This window comes from Manduca sexta, chromosome 12 (assembly GCF_014839805.1).
Source record: "Manduca sexta isolate Smith_Timp_Sample1 chromosome 12, JHU_Msex_v1.0, whole genome shotgun sequence".
Taxonomy (NCBI): domain Eukaryota; kingdom Metazoa; phylum Arthropoda; class Insecta; order Lepidoptera; family Sphingidae; genus Manduca; species Manduca sexta.
Genome location: NC_051126.1, coordinates 1,910,343 through 1,930,108, shown reverse-complemented (window position 1 = coordinate 1,930,108; position 19,766 = coordinate 1,910,343). Strand labels below are relative to the sequence as shown.

Below are 19,766 nucleotides of genomic sequence, written 5' to 3'. Positions count from 1 at the left end.
CAGTACTTCAAACAATAAACACCATTAAAACCGAATTACAATTAACTTAATACCAACACATATTTACAAATTGTAATTTTTACACGATATTAACAAATAAAATATATAATTTCAAATTTATATTGTCATAAATTAAAAATACATAAATATTAAAAGTTAGGATTATGAATAATTTGAAACTAATAAACACACATGCATTCGGTAACATACACATCTTTTACGGTACAGAACTTGTTAATAAAATCAAATGTCCTTTATTTTATAATGACCCCATGCTAGAGTGTCAGTTGAATTTTCTAATAAATAACGTTTTGTGTCATTATGTGATAAAGATATTCTTATTGATTTTTGGGTATATATGGAATGTTTTATTGATTTAAACCTTAACATTTCATTATATTGTGTTTTCTTTTCATATAGACATGATTTATAATCCGTAAGACAAAATTTTTTTGTAACATTTTTATTTATACCTTTCGCTTTACATATAGATATATCTTGCACATCCATTGCATACATTTTTGAACGAAGACCTACAAACTCTTTGAAAATTTTACCGTTGTTTTCATCTTTGAAAAAACCTAAGCGCTTTTTATTCAATAATGGTAAACCATATTCATTATTTGGTGGATAGTCGGATGTATCAAAGTAGTTTGCTAAATCAGTTTTAATATCAGCATAGAAGTTTTCTGTAAATATTTGATATATTAAACTATCGGTGTCAGTATAAAAGTAATTTAAGTTTGTCTTGATATTTAACTTTCATGTAATCGTAATGAAAATCATATAGTAATGTTTTTGATAGATCCAAAATACAGAAACCGAGATAAATTGGTTTATTATAGACAACCTTGGTTTTATTTAATTGTACTGCAACTAAGCTTTCTGAGAATATGGATACGCTGTGAAACTCAGGTCGTGCTATTAAAGATTGAGCGCCTTCGGTTTTACCACGATTTAACCAGTGATTTACTAGTTTTACATTAACCCGTTTTCTTACATTTTCCATTGTTTTACCAAATACGGAATTATTCATAAGTTTGAAAAATCTTTCTCAAAATCTGAAGTAGCTAACGAACGCATATGAGTGTTCAAATCTATGTAACTTTTTAACCATGTGGATTGTTCAAATTTAAGTATTCTGTGAATTTTAACTAATCTGAGTCCTTTCCTTAAACATTGCTTAAGGTTTCTATAATGGATGACATAATTTTTTTTATCATTTAAATTTGGGATCAGTTTCTTATCTTTACTACTTCCTAAACACACATTTTCCGGACAAAATGGAAAATCTGAATGAAAATGATGTAAATCATTTGAATATTCTAAATCTACTTCTAAAATAAAACCATATTGAGCATCATCGGCGACATTAAAGTCTGTCTTTATGTCTACCCATTCAAATTTACCGGTTGGGAGACATTGGGACATAGCCCAACCATATAGGTTATTTGCATCTAAATACATAAGAAACGAAGATGGTTTGTCTGAATCATATTCCGACATAAACATGTTATTTGCTATTGCGTGTCTGTTACTACATTGCGATATACCACCCCGAATATTATTAGCTATAAACGTTATCTTATCGATATCTGTTAACAGCTCTAAATTAATTTTAGTAAATATTAACATAGCATCCCAACTTAATCCAGGTGCTGTATAATAGTGGGCAGGATCTAATCCGTATGTTTTAAGACAAACATCTCTAAAATTTTCAAATATGTCCGCTAGTAATAAAACATCCGTTTTAAATAAAGATCGGAATAATCACCCATGTCTTTACAATTGAAATGATTCCATACATCTTGAGCGTGAAGGTAATCATTTTCTGTGATGTGACTATCATTTAAAGAACTATAAAATTTATCGCGAGTAGGAAGATGGGTTATTTTTAAAGAATCAAATGAAGTCATATATTCGTATGGATAAACACCTTTTCTTATTAAACGTTTAAAATCTTCTTCATGTGGATATTTTAATTTTAGTTCATTAAATTGTTTAGGTAATAAGTTCTGAGCTAATTTATCAAGACTACTGGACATAAATTTAAAAGAGTCAAGAAATCTTAATTTCAAAATTCTATTATTGATTTGTAAAACTTTAGAAAACGAAATATATTTTTCCTTATTCTCAGGAATAAGTTCAATATCACCTTCATCAAAATTAAGACCATGCACTATAAAATGAGCATCATAATTACTTAAATTATGAAAAATACTGGAACAAAATTAGGTGCTTTGTATTTCTTTGAGCACAATGCATGAGCAACTCCTTCATAAGCACCAGTGTGGAAATTATATGATATTGTAGTATCTCCGTTTAATTTGTTGCTACAAATATAACATGACTCACTTTGACTAATATTTATTTTATCTTCATCCTTTAATGGTAATGGAGATTTAACAAAAGTATTTTTATTACAAATATTTTCTAAATCTTTTTAATTAATTGCATAAATTTTAGTGCGCAATCCTTTCCGGTATACGATCTATATACTGAAAAATTGTCATTATAAGAACATTTGATATAATAACCAAAACTATACATTTCGTGTTTTTGAACATTAGCAGTTGATGATTGATTTGGGTTATTAAAACAGCCCTCTATTGGATTTAAGAATGCTTCAAAGTCAGCATATATTACAAATGGTACTCTTAATTTACGTTCAAAGTTATTGAATGAAATTTGGTTTGATGGGATTAATTCATTAAACCAGTTTCTTTTTCTATCGTTTTCCGATGGCAAATTTGTGCACACGTTAAAACAGTCATTTTCTTGGTGACGTTTTAAAATGTAAATTTTAATAAACAACCATCACAAATATGAACTGCATGTTCAGAGGTTGATAATTGTTTAGATAATAATCTCGAGAGGTTTTTGATAAAACAATAATGACCTTTGGTACCTTGAGATATGTACAATAAGTTTAAATGAGTCGTTTTTCTATGTTTCGTGAAATGTAATGGTCCTACAATTTTATTAGTTTTGTTTAATGAATTATAATGCAATCCGAAAACATTAATACTCATATTATTTAATTTCTCAAACTTATGAATGTCATTAATTTTAACAGGAAACGAGATATTATCAAAATTTAACTTGTTTTTATGTGTTATATAAGATGATACCCTGTTGGAGCTATGAGTAGCTGGATACAATCCTGACAATACTGCCCAACGGAAGCATTCATGATCATTATTTTGAACATTAATAACAGCTTTTTAATATTTAACATCTAATGTCAAATCTATATATGAAGATCAACTTAATGGGTTAAAATTGTTAACATTTATGTCCAAGTGATTTATTTTAACTAAACTCCATCCACTACCCTTTTTCAAAATTTGTCATTTTGTTAGTTATTTCGGTAAATATTGATGGGAAAATAATGTCTTTTATCATCCCCTTGACAAAAAAGATAATTAGATATCTGAAAGTCAAAAGTATTACGTAGATTTTTTGTTTCTTGTATAAAGTTAGCATTGAGAATAAAATTAACTTTTACAACAGAGTGTTCAAGGATAGATCGTTCTAGTAGTTTATACATTACGCTTGTAATATTTTTCAAAAATAATTCAGGTGTTTCAAACAAATGGTCTGAAATGAAATTAGATTTCACTCTGTATGTAACAAGTCTATTACCGAAAGCGCTATCAATCAATTGAACATTAGAAAAATCATTATCCCTTCTGATTACATTATTTTTATGTGTATTGCTCTTTACGTGGTTGGTCAGATATTTTTTTAACACATGTACTTGACATTGAGGACATTCAATTTTATCATCAAATTCTGTACTTACAGTATTGTTTGTTGATGATGATAATGTCGATGGGGCTACAAGGTGAAGCTTTTTCTTCCTCTTTATTTCCTCTCCACTCAGTAACGTCGACGCTGATCTCTTCCTGCTGCCTTCTCCTTTCTGAATAGTTCTGAATGACAAAGAAAATAATTAATAACTTTATTAACTAACAAAATATATATATATATATTGCAATTGATCTAATATCTAAATACTAACATTTTTGTTATTCACATTGTGAACAATATGCTTGCATGGGTAATACACCATCAATGACGTCTTCATCTGATTCCGATACATTTCCGATTTTATGTCCATTACATGGAGTGTAATAGGGAGAAATATCAGGGTCTCTTAGCATTGACTCTGGTAAAACATTTTGTATATACCAAAACCTTATAAAATGATGATATTTTTGTAAAATAATATTTTTGCTAAAACCCGCAATCTCACTCTGGGATAAACTACAAATATCAAGCGAGCGGTACATTTTCGTTGTACTCCAATGTTAAAAATATAAACGGAAGAAACACGTGAAATGATTGTGAAAGACGTCCCAACCGTTATAAATACTTGGAATGTATCCCCTCTTCATGGATTTTCAAAACATGTTACAACTAGTCTTAACATAATTAAAAAATATTGTACTCACGTTTCGACTTGTGTTTGTTCCATTTTATCACAGAGCTCGTAAAGTTCTTCGTCATGTTGCGATGACATCAGTTCCATTGATTCGATGTTTTCGACAAGTTCGACAAGTTCCATGTTGTATAAATTACAGCTCAATGCATCCATGATGGGAAATGACTTAGCAATGTGTAGTTTAAAAAATTATTTCAGACCTTATAAACTACCTAAACAATTTACTTTACAACTCTCTTAAACGGTTATGAAAAAAGTATTCAATTAGTTCCAAACATGTTTTAACGGTTCCCAATTACTTTACAATCGTAAGCTTGACTTGACTTGACAAATATTAAAAGAATCATAAGTATTTACAATAATTATACTTAGCACTAGCACAAAGAGTTCAAAATGCAAATAGATGAGTAACTTAAAACACTGTTTTTACAATACAATCTAAATTATTAAAATATTTAAGTATAGCAATCGCCAAAAATACAATGATTGGTTTCTTAGAACAAAGCATAATCTCTAAATGAAATCAATTATTTCTTTCACACGAAGAACATTTCAAAGTTATTAAGTTATAAAAGTTTATGCACTGGCACTACACACTGACACTTTTTCATTTGTCTGTATCTATTGTATATTTCACACAATCGTCCTTACTAGCCAACTGTTTAGTAATATTGTATATGGTGTCCTTTACAGTTTGCAAGTTCTTATCACAGTCACTTTCTGCGTAATATTTAAGTCGCACTTCAGCGTGTTTCCACTGTTCGATCGTTGCAATATTTTTTTATTTTATTAACGTCGTAAATTTCAATTTTAATCAGGTGTGATGCATGTGTACCGTCGTCGCTATTAGATTTGATGTATGAAATGCCGCCACCACTCGTTGATCGACCAACACTGGATGACTTTTTCGCATTTGTCTTTTTCTTCTTTGGTTTTCGAAAAAGTCATCGATGTTGTTAAATTCGTTCGATCTTTTATTGGCTATGATCGCCTTTTTGACTTTGGCTGCGAGCGTCCCTTCTTCGTCACTAGGTTCATCGTGTTCATCAGCGTAATAATAACTCTTGAAAGTATTTTCAGGAAACTGTAATAAAAATTTATAAAAATGTTTTAGTTATCGGTTAAGTAAGTAGTATGTGATAAATACGTATAGGTATGCTAAGTATAAATGTACAAGTTAATAACAATGATAAATTAATAAGAGATCGAAGACAGCTAAAATGTATTAACCTCGTGGACAACACATACAATAAACAATTAATTAAACATCTGGTTGGTTATAACAACGTTAGGTCAAAGTATAAAAAGGTACTTACATTCATTTTTATAACAGTTTCACTATTTTAACACTTCACTATTACACTTAACTGGAGATCTCGCTTGGAACAGAGCACAGAGTGGAATACGATACCATGTGATTTTGAGTCGGTCTTTTATATGGAGAGCGAGTATTGTTTCCGTACAGACAAGACTCAACATGTTTCCAACTTTCACCATAAATTTTATATTGAATACGTATTATTCGAAAATGGGAATAATAGAGACGAGACCTATTGTTAAAAATAATAGAGAAGTAGTAAATCATTGATAAAATATAGTTACCACTCGTGGGAACAATGAGAGGATGCAAAGGTTTTGTACCTAGAATTTGGGTAATGTATTATGTATGACAAACAATTGATTGATTTATCTTTCACAAACAATGGCCATAATGTGTAAAGGGTCAGTATTGAGTAATTGTAAACGGTTATTAAGTAGAAATACGATACAAAGACCTTAGAGTTTTTCAATAAAAAAAGGATCACTGATAGAAAGTAGAAAGACAAAAGCATAACGAAACAAAGGGAACAGGTCCAAGCTTGAAAATGAGCCGTAGAGCATGAGTAAAGTTAATGCATCACTCCATTCGCGGGTGATATAAATGCAATCCGCGGACGTTGGTATTGAAATCCACGGTTAACTTCGACGTAAAATGCGGACGGTACAAGAGTAATCCGCGGACGATATCATTGAAAGTCGCGCCGATAACAATGAAATTCGCGGGCGGTATAATTTTAATTCGCGGGTGCTATCATTTTAATTCGCGGTCGGTATTATTTTAATTCGCGGTTGATATCATTTTAATTCGCGGTCGGTATAATTTTAATTCGCGGTTGATATCAATTTAATTCGCGGTTGATATCAATTTAATTCGCGGTTGATATCAATTTAATTCGCGGTTGATATCAATTTAATTCGCGGTTGATATCAAATTAATTCGCGGATAGTATAGTGCCCCGGCCCTGGAGCAGGCCGCGGACCTGCCGTGGCCGGGGGCGCGGGGTGGCGTCGCAGGTGCTCGGGTATCGGTGAATCCCTTACTACTGACGTCACCGGACTATTGCCCAGAGCTATGTTATAGGTGGCCTACTAATTACATAGCCAGATAACCCTATTAACCCCACATTACTTGCCCAATCTTACTCATTATATTTGATATGTGAATATCTACCATATCTACAAATCAATTTGATTCTGTTTCCACAATTACTTTTTTTTGTTTTATCTTAACATTAGCTGTTGTGTATGCTCACAAACACGCACTTTTTGAAGCTTATCATCAGAAGTGCATCATGGGTCTTTAGAACCAGATTTTAGATTGTATATTTAAAAATACTTTAACGTGGGAGTATGTATTCTTTATTTATAGATGACAGTTCGGCAGGATGGATATCAAGCAGCAGTGTGTAGTCACTGTTGTGTTCCGGTTTGAAGAACATTGTAGCCAGTGTAACTACTGGACATAATGAGACTTAACATCTCACGTCTCAGGATGGCGAGCGCAGTGGAATACTTAACAATACTTTGTAACTCAAGGTGTTGGAAGTTGTTTCTACTGTCGTATCGCTTACCATCAGACGAACGGCAAGCTCGCATCGTCATTCAAAGCAAGAAAAAAAATATACATTAGCCATATATCATTTATATATCTTGTGAGTATTTTTGCTGCCTTCAATTCGGAAATGGCCGAATAGATCCCCAGTTTTCCTATGTTTTCTCTACGTTATCTATACGCTTTCCCCCAATTTCCCCGCTACGTGATATTCGATGTTCAATAAACAGCCCGTTGTGTAAATATTTTTGGTAAGACATCGTGTCTTCTTTGACAAGGCCGAGTCTTTTATGTATTCTCTGTGACTATTCCAGACGAAGTTTTGCGAGGCAATAACAACAAATATTGGTAAACTATTATAATTGAAAGGTTTGTAAGATACTTTAATGATGCAGGTTCTAAAACATTCACACTTAATCGTCCTATCACTGAGTTGTTGAATTTTATTAAAAAGTATATAACAGTTTTTAATAATTTAAAAATAAATCAAGAATACGTAATTAAACGAAATACTGGTTGTCTTTGTGCCATAGTTGTATTACAATACGACTGTAGTGCTGATGTCTAGTTCGATTCCCGGGTGGGACAAATTGTTATTGTGTTTCTTTGCTCATTATCGGCGTGTCACGAATTCACGTCCGCTATGGCAATAGGCTTGCCCACTATCACATAATGGGACGGAATACCTACACACGGCGGAAGGTGAGTGCAACAGCCGTGCTTCTAACTGCCCCTTCGGGAATATAAAGCGTAAGTGTCTGTGTGAGAAAGAGTGTGTGTGTGTGTGCATGCGTGTGTGTGTCTTGGTAAAACGAAATACAAAGGAAAGAAAAAAATATTCGTTTAAAAACGAAAGTCTTTACAAAGTGGTGTGCCGAGTGCAGTCAACAAACTAGAAACTCGAAATGTTTTCAGCTTTACGAATGAACGAATACGAAAAGTTCGGTTATCTTTTGTCAAGTCTGTTTCGGGAAATCGGGATGCGATTACTTTCGCGTCGGGTTTTTGTTCCAGCTGTGCTAATTGATTGCACATACGGTGGTACGTTTTCATACCTAAAATGATGAATATATAATTTATTCTATTTTTTTGTGGCAATTAACTATGAATAACGTTTGTGAGAAGACTGACTCCCGAGATACAGTTAACACTAGTAAAGGCATGAGAAAATAAAATGTACATTTATATAATAGTGGCAATAAAGATTATTATTATGAGATTTATTATTATTTACGAGAGCATGCCTCCAATTTTTTGAATGTTTTGGTTTAGTTGTTACGGTGGGGTACTTAACTATCAATCCAAAGCGACTCGGTCCTGAAAAAATCGTGTAACACACAAAAGTACTCTTACCTCGAAATTGAACCTAGGAACTTCCAGTCTACAGCCCATCAACGCTATTGCTAGATAATGGATAGCATCTTATAACTTACATTTTAGACCATCACTTATAGTAATAACAAACCAACATAATATAATATCCTAAAAACCAACTCCTAACCTAATTGTACATAATATTACCTCAGTCCTCTATAAATTAACCTTCAATTTGCACAAAACCGAACGCCGCGCACAAAGGTTTCGACTTACAAGAAAAAACAACCGTTTATTTGAAAAAGACGTCTCGTTAAATATTAAACGCTCGCTTTCGGTCCAAAGTGTTTCACGGAAAGAAGGTAAGAGGAAATTCAGGAGACCTTGCCACCGATAAAAGATGTTAATAATTTTCTTCTAATCTGAAAATGATTTAACCAAATTAACCGACATAACCCTGAGAGTTGCGAAACTCAAATGACAGTGGGCAACACATAGCTCGTAGAACTGATGGCTATTGGGGTGGAAAAGTTCTGGAGCGGTGACTACGAACCGGAAGACGCAGCCTAGGCCCCCCACGAGATGGACTGGCCTGGTGAGGGTCGCCGGAGTCTGATGGATGAGGGCGGCCCAGAACCGGTCTCTATGGCGCTCAATGGGGGAGGCCTATGTCCAGCAGTATACGATTCCTGGCTGAAATGATGGTGAGCGAAAATTATTATTGTTCGTTTGGTTTATTTAATGGAAATTTCAGACATATACATCATTATATTTTTTCACCGCACCTAGTCTTTTTTTTGTATTGGATCCCACAGTCAATATCATGGGAAATCTGCAAAGGGTATACTGGAATCCCCTGGCTTACCGACTGCGGGACCCTGGAGGAGTTGGGAGGGGATATCTGAGGCAGAGAAGTGTGGGAGAGGGAAAAGGAACCTCTTTAGGATGGCAGAGGGAAGAAGGCCAGGAAATATTCTCGAGCCCTCTTAGGTCGGTATACATACAGTAGGTAGGTATACACAATAGACTGAGTACCTAGGGCCGTGGCAAATATCCCACCGTGCATGGGCGTGTATTCAGTGTGGATACCGTACGCCGCATCTGGTGTTAGCTGAAAAAGGTCTAACGAAATGTCGATTAGTAAGAAATTATACATTTTTTATCATGGGCACAATTATGCCGGCCTGTCTAATTGCTTATTAACGAACCGCTGCAAGGGCCCAATTTTGACAAAAAAATAACTAGGCTTTCAAAGCATATCGACATGAATAATCTCACCCCTTTGAAATAGATAAATCATAGAAATAGCAGTGGATGGGTGCTGTTTTTCTTCTTGGCGAGCTTATCTCCGTATAGAAAAAAACTCATGGTCTGCATCTTTAAAGTTCAAAATTATATTACAGTTTCCAAATAAATTTGTATTACATTTTTTGTTATAAACTCATCTGCTTGTTATTTAAAGTTGCCAACATTCCAAACCTCCCACCATCTCATTTTTCGAAGCGTAATTGTTAAGCTTCTTTCTGCTTATTAGTGGCAAAGGGCCTTAGTATCATTAGAATGATTTGCAGACCGCATTCATACATAGTACCTTTATGTTGTTTTAAGGAAAATTTCACCCTTCTCCACTGCCTACCTCCAAAAACAGACGCGTGAAAGTGAAGCATCAAGACAGACCGATTAATAACTTATAGAAATAACAAACTCAAGTTATTACAATATGCGAGCTAAGTTTCGTGAAGTTACATGCTCGGTGTTTGGACGTGTTTGTTATTTATGAACAACGTGCCCCCGCTTAACGGCAGTTGTCTAGTCGATATGTTATCCTAGTAGTTGTTTTACATTTAGTTTTGTTTTAATCGTTTTATTTGCGCGGGATAAGTCTAAATGAGAATTGAAATGTCTGTGATTTCGAAACATATTTGTTTTTTGTATTTACCGAGTCTACTCAAGTTTTAAAAGTTTTGTCTGCGTTATCTATAGGTAAATCTCAAACAGCTGAACCGATTTTAATGATTATGGATTTTTCAAAGAATAATGTGTGCTGCATGTTATATAAAAAGCGGCGTCCGAAATCTGGTACCTTGGTGCATAATTTATAATGCAGTTTTCTAAAAAAACATCCGAAATCTGGTACCTATATGCATCTTATATGGTACAATATTGGCAAATTCCAGTGGTAGTTGAGTAACAGGGCAACATTTCATCCGTTTTAGTGTTGTGCGTGGTAAACTGGATAATCAGGGACCGTGAGAGGGATCGGTATCACGGCGAGTGCTCGGCGCTAACTCTCCGCGGAGTTCCGGTGCGTGACCCGACTGTTTAGGGCGGCTAAGTCTGCTCGGTACAATGGATGAACGATAGCGGAATTATAATGTAAGCCCTGTGTTATATCCCACTGCTGGGCACGGGTCTCCTCTCCTCCTGAGAGGGATTAGGCCTTATTCCCCTACGCTGGCCTCCCCTCAAAATTTACTGGAATACACACATAACTCAAAAAAGTTAGAAAAGCGTGTCCTTGGGTTTTGTCTCGGCAGGCCGTTAAACTTTCAATTAAGCTATCGCCACTTTGACGATGCGATTGCTTTCGTGTAACCATTTTATTGGTTACTAGTCTCATGAGGCCTAGGTATATTCGGAATCAAATTAAATAAAAAATTCTCGCATATGACTACACTTATAATCCCTAATACATTCGGAACCATAAAGTAATTTAGGTAATTTGAAAGTGTCAAACAATAATTAAGTTAAGCCGAAAATCGATAGTGGGATTTCGTGCTCAATATGCATATTATGTTATTCTTTTATGATTGCCTAAGACACGTAGAAGACGGCCTCGGTGGCGTAGTTGTACTGCATGCGCGGTACGACAGCGCTCTGAGGTCGTGGGTTCGAATCTCGGGTCGGAAAAAGTGATATTTGGGCTTTCTACTCAGTATCAATCCAGAATTTGTGCCCGATGTGGCGAAAGGCTCGACCCTATCAGATCATGGGAGGAAACTCACTTGGCGAAAAATAAGTATCCTAGTTGTGCCTCTGCATATTCCTTGGAGATAAATACGTGATGTATGTGTGTATGAGTGTGAGTGCCTACTATTATGTTTTCTTATAAATCGCCACAGCTTATCACCTTCCGCCACCGCCAGCCCGACACTCGGAACGGTCACGATCCGGATACGAGATCAAACAAAATATTGTTTTGTTCTTTCAATTCTGTTATTGTTTACTTTCCATTATAATTTCCCTCGATTTACGCAAATTTTTCGCATTTAATGTTTTTATAACAGTCTGTAAGATTATATCTACTTATTTTACGTCGAATGAGAGTCAACAGTTAATTTCGAAAATTGTTTTTTTTATCATTATCTCGGGTGTTTTACTAATATGCTATAATATAGATGCAGTTGAAATATCTTTACTGATATAAAGCTAAAGATTAGAACGCGTTAATCTCAAGATCTACTAAACCGATTTTAAAATATTACCACTAGGAAGCTACATTACCCCTAATTACAACGTTTCTTTATATTCCGTGAAAATATCCCGGGTTTTTTTTTTCTCGCGGGCGGATCTCCATGCAAAAGCTTAGTATAAAAATATGAAGTGATTTTTCAAAAAAATAATTTATATCTTCTGTATTTACAAAACACAAACAGCAAGAAACAAACCTCGTTGGTAACGACCAAGAACAGTGTTTGCCCAGTCCTCGGAAAATTTATGAATCGAAAAAGAATGAAAACAAATTTCCAACCCCTAATGATATACAAACAAAATGATACAAGCGACACTGAAATTTAAAGCTTGTTTTATTTTATGTGAAAATATCGTGATTGCGCAAGTTGGCTTCAGGCTTAGCAGCCGAGCGGCTTGTTTGTCTGCAGTAAGTTGATTTTCACCGACTTCAAAAAAGGAGGTTCTCAATTCAACGTTCTTTTTATCTTTATTGTACTACTGGTTAACTTTAACTTATAGCCATTCGTAGTACCAAGAACTATAAGTTCAAGAAGGCCTAATTTAAAAAAATAAAAAGTTGTTTGATATTGGATATAAGAGTAGGATCAAGTATACTTTGATTTTTAAAAACTATAGAGTATTCGGAAGATATATATTACTTATAATTAATATAGAAACATGTCTTATTACCATATTAAGTTATATCCACTTTTCGATATTATGTATTACCTTAATGACTTCCGTTTGCGGCGATAGCCTAGTTGGGTGTGGAACGGACTGCCGAGACGAATGTCCGCAGGTTCAAATCCCAAGGGCACACACCTCTGACTTTTCTAAAAAATCATGTGTGTATTCTTTGTGAATTTATCGTTCGCTTTAACGGTGAAGGAAAACATCGTGAGGAAACCTGCACATCTGAGAAGTTCTCTATAGGAATTTCGAAGGTGTTTGAAGTCTACCAATCCGCACTAGGCCAGCGTGGTGGACTAAGGCCTAAACCCTATCAGTAGTAGAGGAGGCCCGTGGTCAGCAGTGGGCAAGTATATAATACAGGGCTGATATTATTATATTATTATAATGACATCCGAAGTAGTAAATATATAAAAAAAATATTATTTTATCTTTATTTAAAATTGCAAATAAATATCAACATCAGATATGGAGTATAAAGTTTTCAGCTCAAAATATTTGAAATAGATTTGTGCTATAGTACCATATGAGATCCCAGACCAGAATAGGATCCCAGTCCAAGAGGGCTTCTGTGTATACGTATCAACGAAATATCGTACAATTATCTCGCCGATTCCCACACTGGGCTAGAGACTGGACCGACGAAACATTTGTCAAACAGACGACGTTTGAAAAATTTCAACCGAGGCAATACGAGCCGAATGAAATATTAAATCCGGTTAGGCAAGGATGCCGGAACTACTGGAAATGGCAGAACGAATTGTACTATTAATAGAGTATATTTAGAATTTTAAATATTGATTAAACAAAAAAGATAATGAAATATTATTATATGCGGTATATGACAGAAATATATTTATACGTACAATATATTGGGACGCACACAATGATTGATTCCTGCCAAACCGAGTTTCGGCCACGGTGGTCAATCTCAAAGATCAGCCAAGTACGTAGGAGATTATAGTGTGCAAGTGTGTGCGCTATCACAAGTCTGTTCCTTTAATCTTATACTCCTTGGAGATACATCCGAGAGAGATCAGACACATGACCAACGGCTTTACGTGCTTTCCGAGGCTCTTTTTTACCCCTATACATATCACACCAACTAAGTCATTTTTAAGAAAACCCAGTGACAATTATTTTACCCGACCCGGGATTTGACCCACGGAACTCAGCACGGTAGTCGCGCTCGTACCGCGTATAATTACAGCTGCATAACCAAGACAATCACAGAAATATTGATGCATAGACAACTTGCATCAAATGATACTGCCAAAAAGCTTTCAGTTTAAAACAAAACGATGAACACATGATATCTAACATAACTGACGAAATATGTATAATGTAAAATTATAAATGCGGCAATGAAAACCATATCTAAGAATTTTTTTATGTTTACGCGAATGTTAGACATCGAAAATAACATTAGTTCTCAGATTTAATCACAAGTTTATATTTTTTCTCTCGACGTTTCGACCCCTCACCCGGGCAGACCGAGATGTTGATCCTCTGAAAAGTTAAAGTTACAATATCTACATTTACAATTATACAAAACTTCAACTGTTAAAAAGCCATAATATCTATTTTAGGTATAAAAATTCCGCACCAACATAATCTATGAATGTCAAACCGCAGTCAATAAAACCCAGACAATTTGTAGATGACAAACATTTAATCCCCCACCGATAGACGCGAGGATGTGATTCCAAAACTAGTTACCGCGTACCCACATAGATGTCGGATAGCAGTTACTAGTTAGGTCGTATTCAAAATTACTCCACCACACTAAAACCATTCTGTAGCCGTTGAACGTTGAAAACTAATCTGCGAACTTTGACTCAAAATGTTAAAGTGCACAAAACAGTTCTGGTGAGTATAATAAAATATAGAATCCAATATAGATAACAGATAGTTATATGCAAGAATGGAATAACCAGATTTATAGTCACCGTTAACTTAACAATGCTGTTTCATATAAGTTAAGGGATCAAGTTTTATATTTTATTGCTCGCGACATCGCCTTTGAATAGCGTTTGCCGCTACTAAAGTCCGTAAAACTATGGACGACGCTAACGCCATCTATTTAAAAAAATCCGAGAAAATAGCCTATATGTTAATCCAGGACGTGGTGTATCTGTGTGCAAAATTTCATCCAAATTCCTTTAGTTGTTTCTGTGTTTATTTCTTACAAACACTCAAACATTTTCACAAAGTTTCCAATTTCTAATATTAGTAAGAAAGGTAAGAAAGAAGTGATTTTAACAGAAAACAGTAAATCAAATAATATTGTTGTTCGTACTGGTGGTAAGGTTTTAAAACCCACAATAGTGGCCCACGTAAGTATATTGCGTTATGGGATCAGCCTATATGTATCCGGTTCAAACAGGCCGGCATAATTCTATCAACTAGCGAGGAATACTCATATCTCGTCAGTCGATGTTCTATTGGATACCACTCCTCATACCATGGTACTATGAGGTCATTATTTCCGTAGTAAAAATCAACGTACCACGATTGAGTTCCCATGTTGATCTCTCGTCAGTCGAAATACTATTGGACCCCACTCCTGTTACCATCAGGTACATCATTCATCATCATCATCATTTTGTCCGTACAAAAAAATCACCATACCAAAATCTAATTCTCTTGTTAAATTCAAACGAAAATTTCAAACTTTGTCTTATCCAGCGAACAACAACCGCCACAGCGCAAAATCCGCGCATCGCTTTATCATTTTAATCGGTTTCCGGGCAGGCAGGTGCGAAATGTCGCGATTCAACGATTCCATTCAAACAAGCTCACCGCATCGAATCAAGCTCTGCATCACAGTGATCTTTCATCAACACCATATATCATCTTTGCTTGAAAAATGACAAGGAACTTTGGGCCTGTGTCGGTATGGTTTTGGGGTTTATATATCAATATATTTTTGTAGGTTTGCTCCTAAATTTTTGATTTTTGTGAAATATTTTTAGGAATTGGTTTTAATGTAAATGTGGTAAGAATCTATAGTTAGTGATGACTATCGACATTTTCATGGATTCAAAAATGATCCTCAAATTTCAGTAAGCACCTTTAAAATAATTTATATTAAAAAAAATCTAAATTCTTTATTAATTACTGATGTCACTCACTAATTATGCAAACCAAGTTATCGAAGTAGTATTTCTTTATCAGTCATGGAAAATAAAAATAAAAATTGTCTTTGGAGGTGCTGGGATTTGAACCCAGGACTTTCAGCATGCGAAGCAGACACTCTACCACTGAGTTACACCCCCGATGATGATACTGGCGAAATAACACATAGAGTTATTGAATTTAAAACACATTGATATATATGTGATACATTGCCCACTGGTTACTTTCACTTTAAATTTAATGCTCAGCACAATATCATGATATTTTAACCACGCAGCACGTTAACTAAATGCCTTACAATTTTATTATCTTAAAACCAAATATGAATATTATTGCTAACAGTTTTTATATAAAAATAACGATCTATATTCATAATAATATTATTTAATAAAATAATTTCGGCTATTATGGAAAAATATTTTTAAATACTTATTGTGAGACACAAAAACATAAATACCTATTAGTCACGGCATTCATGACCTACCCATGACGTCACACTGCCGAATTAAGTCCATCTATTCGTTTTGGAAGAAAAATACAAAAAATGTATACTACAAACACTATGTACTTGTATCAAAGTTTATCAGCCTATAGATTTTATTTTCTAGTAATTTGTGTTCCGTTAAGTTTAATATTTTTTGCTAAAGTTTCCTATAAACTTTTCTATTCTTAATAATAATATTATCCAAATATTAAATAGTATATCATGATATTATGGGCTTTGTAAACTATGCCATACTTACCATCGAATTAATAGTACTCTTTAGGACTCCGTACCTCAAAAGGAACCCAAATTTGATCACTCTTTATACATCTGTCTGCCTATCCATCTATCAAAGCCCTTTTTCTCAGAAACGCGTAGAGCTATCAAATTGATATTTATATCAAATACCTACTCGTGAGTCGTGACTACAGTCTGTATCAGCTTTTCAAACATCAAACTTGTTTAATGAATATGTTTATAACCTTTTTGATTTTATAAACTTGATAACAGCGCCCACGGAATTTTTTCTGTCGTTAAATTTTGCCTGTGGTTTATTTTCCGAAATACAATGAAGTTAAAAGGCTCGTCTATCTATTTCAATATCTGATGCAATTCAAAAACCGTGTACAAATTGAACGCCAACTAAACGAATCCCATAGTATTAGTACAATGCAAAAGTCACGCTTTTGGATGCCTCCGCGTCTCTCGAAGGACCTCAGCGAATAAAACCCAAGGAAAATCACGGGAAATTACATTTCTCTAACGAAAAGCCAACTCGAACGAAGTTAATTTTCAATTCCATTATAATTTTTACTTTGTTTAAAGTTTGTTTCGCTGTCGTTGCGTTCGTTTACCTCTCCGAGGTCAGTAAGTGATTCGTTTTCGTGTTTTTTTATCGTCGATTAGGGATAATAGAGTAAATTTTAATGTTTTGTGTTGATCTATTCGAGTGAGAAAATAGTGATCCATCGTTGTTTGTTCGCCTAGCAACGCTCCCAACCAATAAGGTTTAAATTATTTCGCATTAAATTATAAAGCTAAGGTGATGGTGAAAAACTTAAAGTCATCATAATGACTATGTCCAATAATCTATATTAATTAAAATGAATCATTAAAATTAAACTATTTTTCGGATTTTGTCGCGGTTTGAATAATTTTAGTTTTCTCTCGACGTTTCGAAGACTTTGCAACCGTCATGATCACGGGGGGACTGAGGTGTTGTTCATCCATAAAGTCAAATCGGATAACTCTTTCTTTTATGTGTCCGTTATTGTCAGGAGAATGTTTTGGTGAAAGAAAAAATTAAGGAAGTCGAGCGGAAAATTAGAAAATTCAAGAAAACTTAACGACAATATTAATTTTCATAAATGTTTATTGTTTGAAATAACTGTCAGCGATTGACAGAATGCGCACTGCAAATTCATAGTTAAAAGAGGACAAGGTCTGTCGGGTCAGCTAGTTATTATTATATTCGACGTTTCTAACAATCATTTAACTTCTAATGCTTTTTGGTGATGTAGTTCTTTCTAATTCAAGGTATTTGTATGAGAGTCGATACTGTTTGCGACCATCAAGCGATTTACTCATCTCATCGCCCAGTTATATAATGTATTTATGTTTTGAGATCGCATCATTTACGGCAATCTTAGTTCTAAGAACTTAACAGATCCGGTCGGAATTAGACTGCTACCCGATATGGCGCCAGGCTTACCCTTATCGTATAATGGGACGGAAATGCCGTTATCGAATATCAAACCTCTTGCTAATTGCAGCTCTTCTGTCTACTCAAGTAGACAATCGTGAGTTTCAGATATATTTTAATACAAGCTCACCCGACAGACGTTGTTCTGTCTTAGCCTACATTGAATATTGAATTCGAATTGGTATATATATTCAAAATATATATTATTCAAAAACTTTGTATTTATTATTGTAATGCTTTATGATACCCGCATTTTATCAATCCCTGACAGATATTTTAAACAACTGACATTTATGTAATATTAATATTATCGTTAAATCTTCTTACATGTGCTAATGTTCCGCTCAATTTCCTTAAATAAATCATGTTCGGAATTGTTCCAACCGTTCACACGTGAAGCGATGACCAAGGGAAATAGAGATTTTTATTATAAAATTTTATGTAGATTTATTATATACTAGCGACCCGCCCCGGCTTCGCACGGGTGCAATGCTGATACTAAATACACTATAGAAAAACTGTGAACGTTGTATATAAAAGCATAGCGGCCCGCTCTGGCTTCGCACGGGTATAACATAACAAAATAACAGTATTTCTCCACTATTTAATGGATGTTATTATACATATAAACCTTCCTCTTGAATCACTCTATGTATTAAAAAAATCCGTTGCGTAGTTTTAAAGATTTAAGCATACAAAGGGACATTGGGAAAGAGAAAGCGACTTTGTTTTATACTATGTAGTGATAGTTTAGCGTAGATTTTTTACCATCATTTAATTTTTTAACCCCTGACGGAAAAAGAGGGGTGTTATTAGTTTAAAGTGTACATCAGTGTGTCTATGTACCTGTATGTCTGTGTGTGGAGTTGTTACTCTGGAACGGATGGACCGATTTCGATACGTTTTTTTGTTGTTGTTTAAAACCTGAAGTGACAAAGATGGTTAAGAAAGATCCATTCAAGTGTTTGAAGATCATCAGCTCATTTCCTACTTGTACCAATCCGTTTGATTTAAAATTTGGCATACTGTAATTTCATTGGTGTTTTCATGATAGCAACCTACAGCTGATGCTGCAGCATCAGGGGTTATTTAAGTTTTAAATTAATATTTATAATTTTTTTTTTACTTTCTCCAGCAGATAATATATTCAATTTACGTAAGAAAAGTATAACGATGGTCATATTCTGATGAACAACCAACTTAAAAGATTACACGGTATGATTTGCTGTGTCCTCCTCCATGATTTATATATTTAGTAAAGTATATTCATAGGGAATGTACAAAAAAAAAGTAAGTAGGACGAAATTTTGCTATTTCTCTACATAGTCATCGATATTAATTTACTCGTTCAGCCTAATATGAATTTGTTGAAACAATAGCTCGCATGTTACCAGCAGTGTGACAAATCTTTATATGTAATTCAAAAACATTTGTTCTAACTCCATAGATATTATATCAAAGTCTTTGGCCCTTTTTGTTACGTTTCTATAAGGAGCTTTAAGGTCAATGAATACGTTTACTTAAAGTACAAACAAACCTGTAAATAACATTGTATTGTCTACTTTTATATAAACGTGTCACTAATTCAAGAAACACGTAAGTCTAATACCTTCATTATTTATTTAATTCATAGATAAGTTTAAAATTAATATTTTAATTCTTTTTT

The 19,766-nt window shown here is 34.2% G+C and overlaps 1 long non-coding RNA gene and 1 other non-coding gene across 2 annotated transcripts; both read right to left on the bottom strand.

Annotated features, from left to right (window-relative positions):
• Positions 1–3,812: 3,812 nt before the first annotated feature.
• On the bottom strand, positions 3,813–4,696 carry LOC119189061. Its single transcript, XR_005112222.1, has 2 exons — positions 4,458–4,696; positions 3,813–3,935 (listed from the first exon to the last, which is right to left on the bottom strand). It is a non-coding gene; the product is annotated as an uncharacterized LOC119189061 (long non-coding RNA).
• Positions 4,697–15,982: 11,286 nt separating this feature from the next.
• On the bottom strand, positions 15,983–16,054 carry Trnaa-cgc. The gene has a single exon. It is a non-coding gene; the product is annotated as a tRNA-Ala (tRNA).
• Between the last annotated feature and the right edge of the window lie 3,712 nt (positions 16,055–19,766).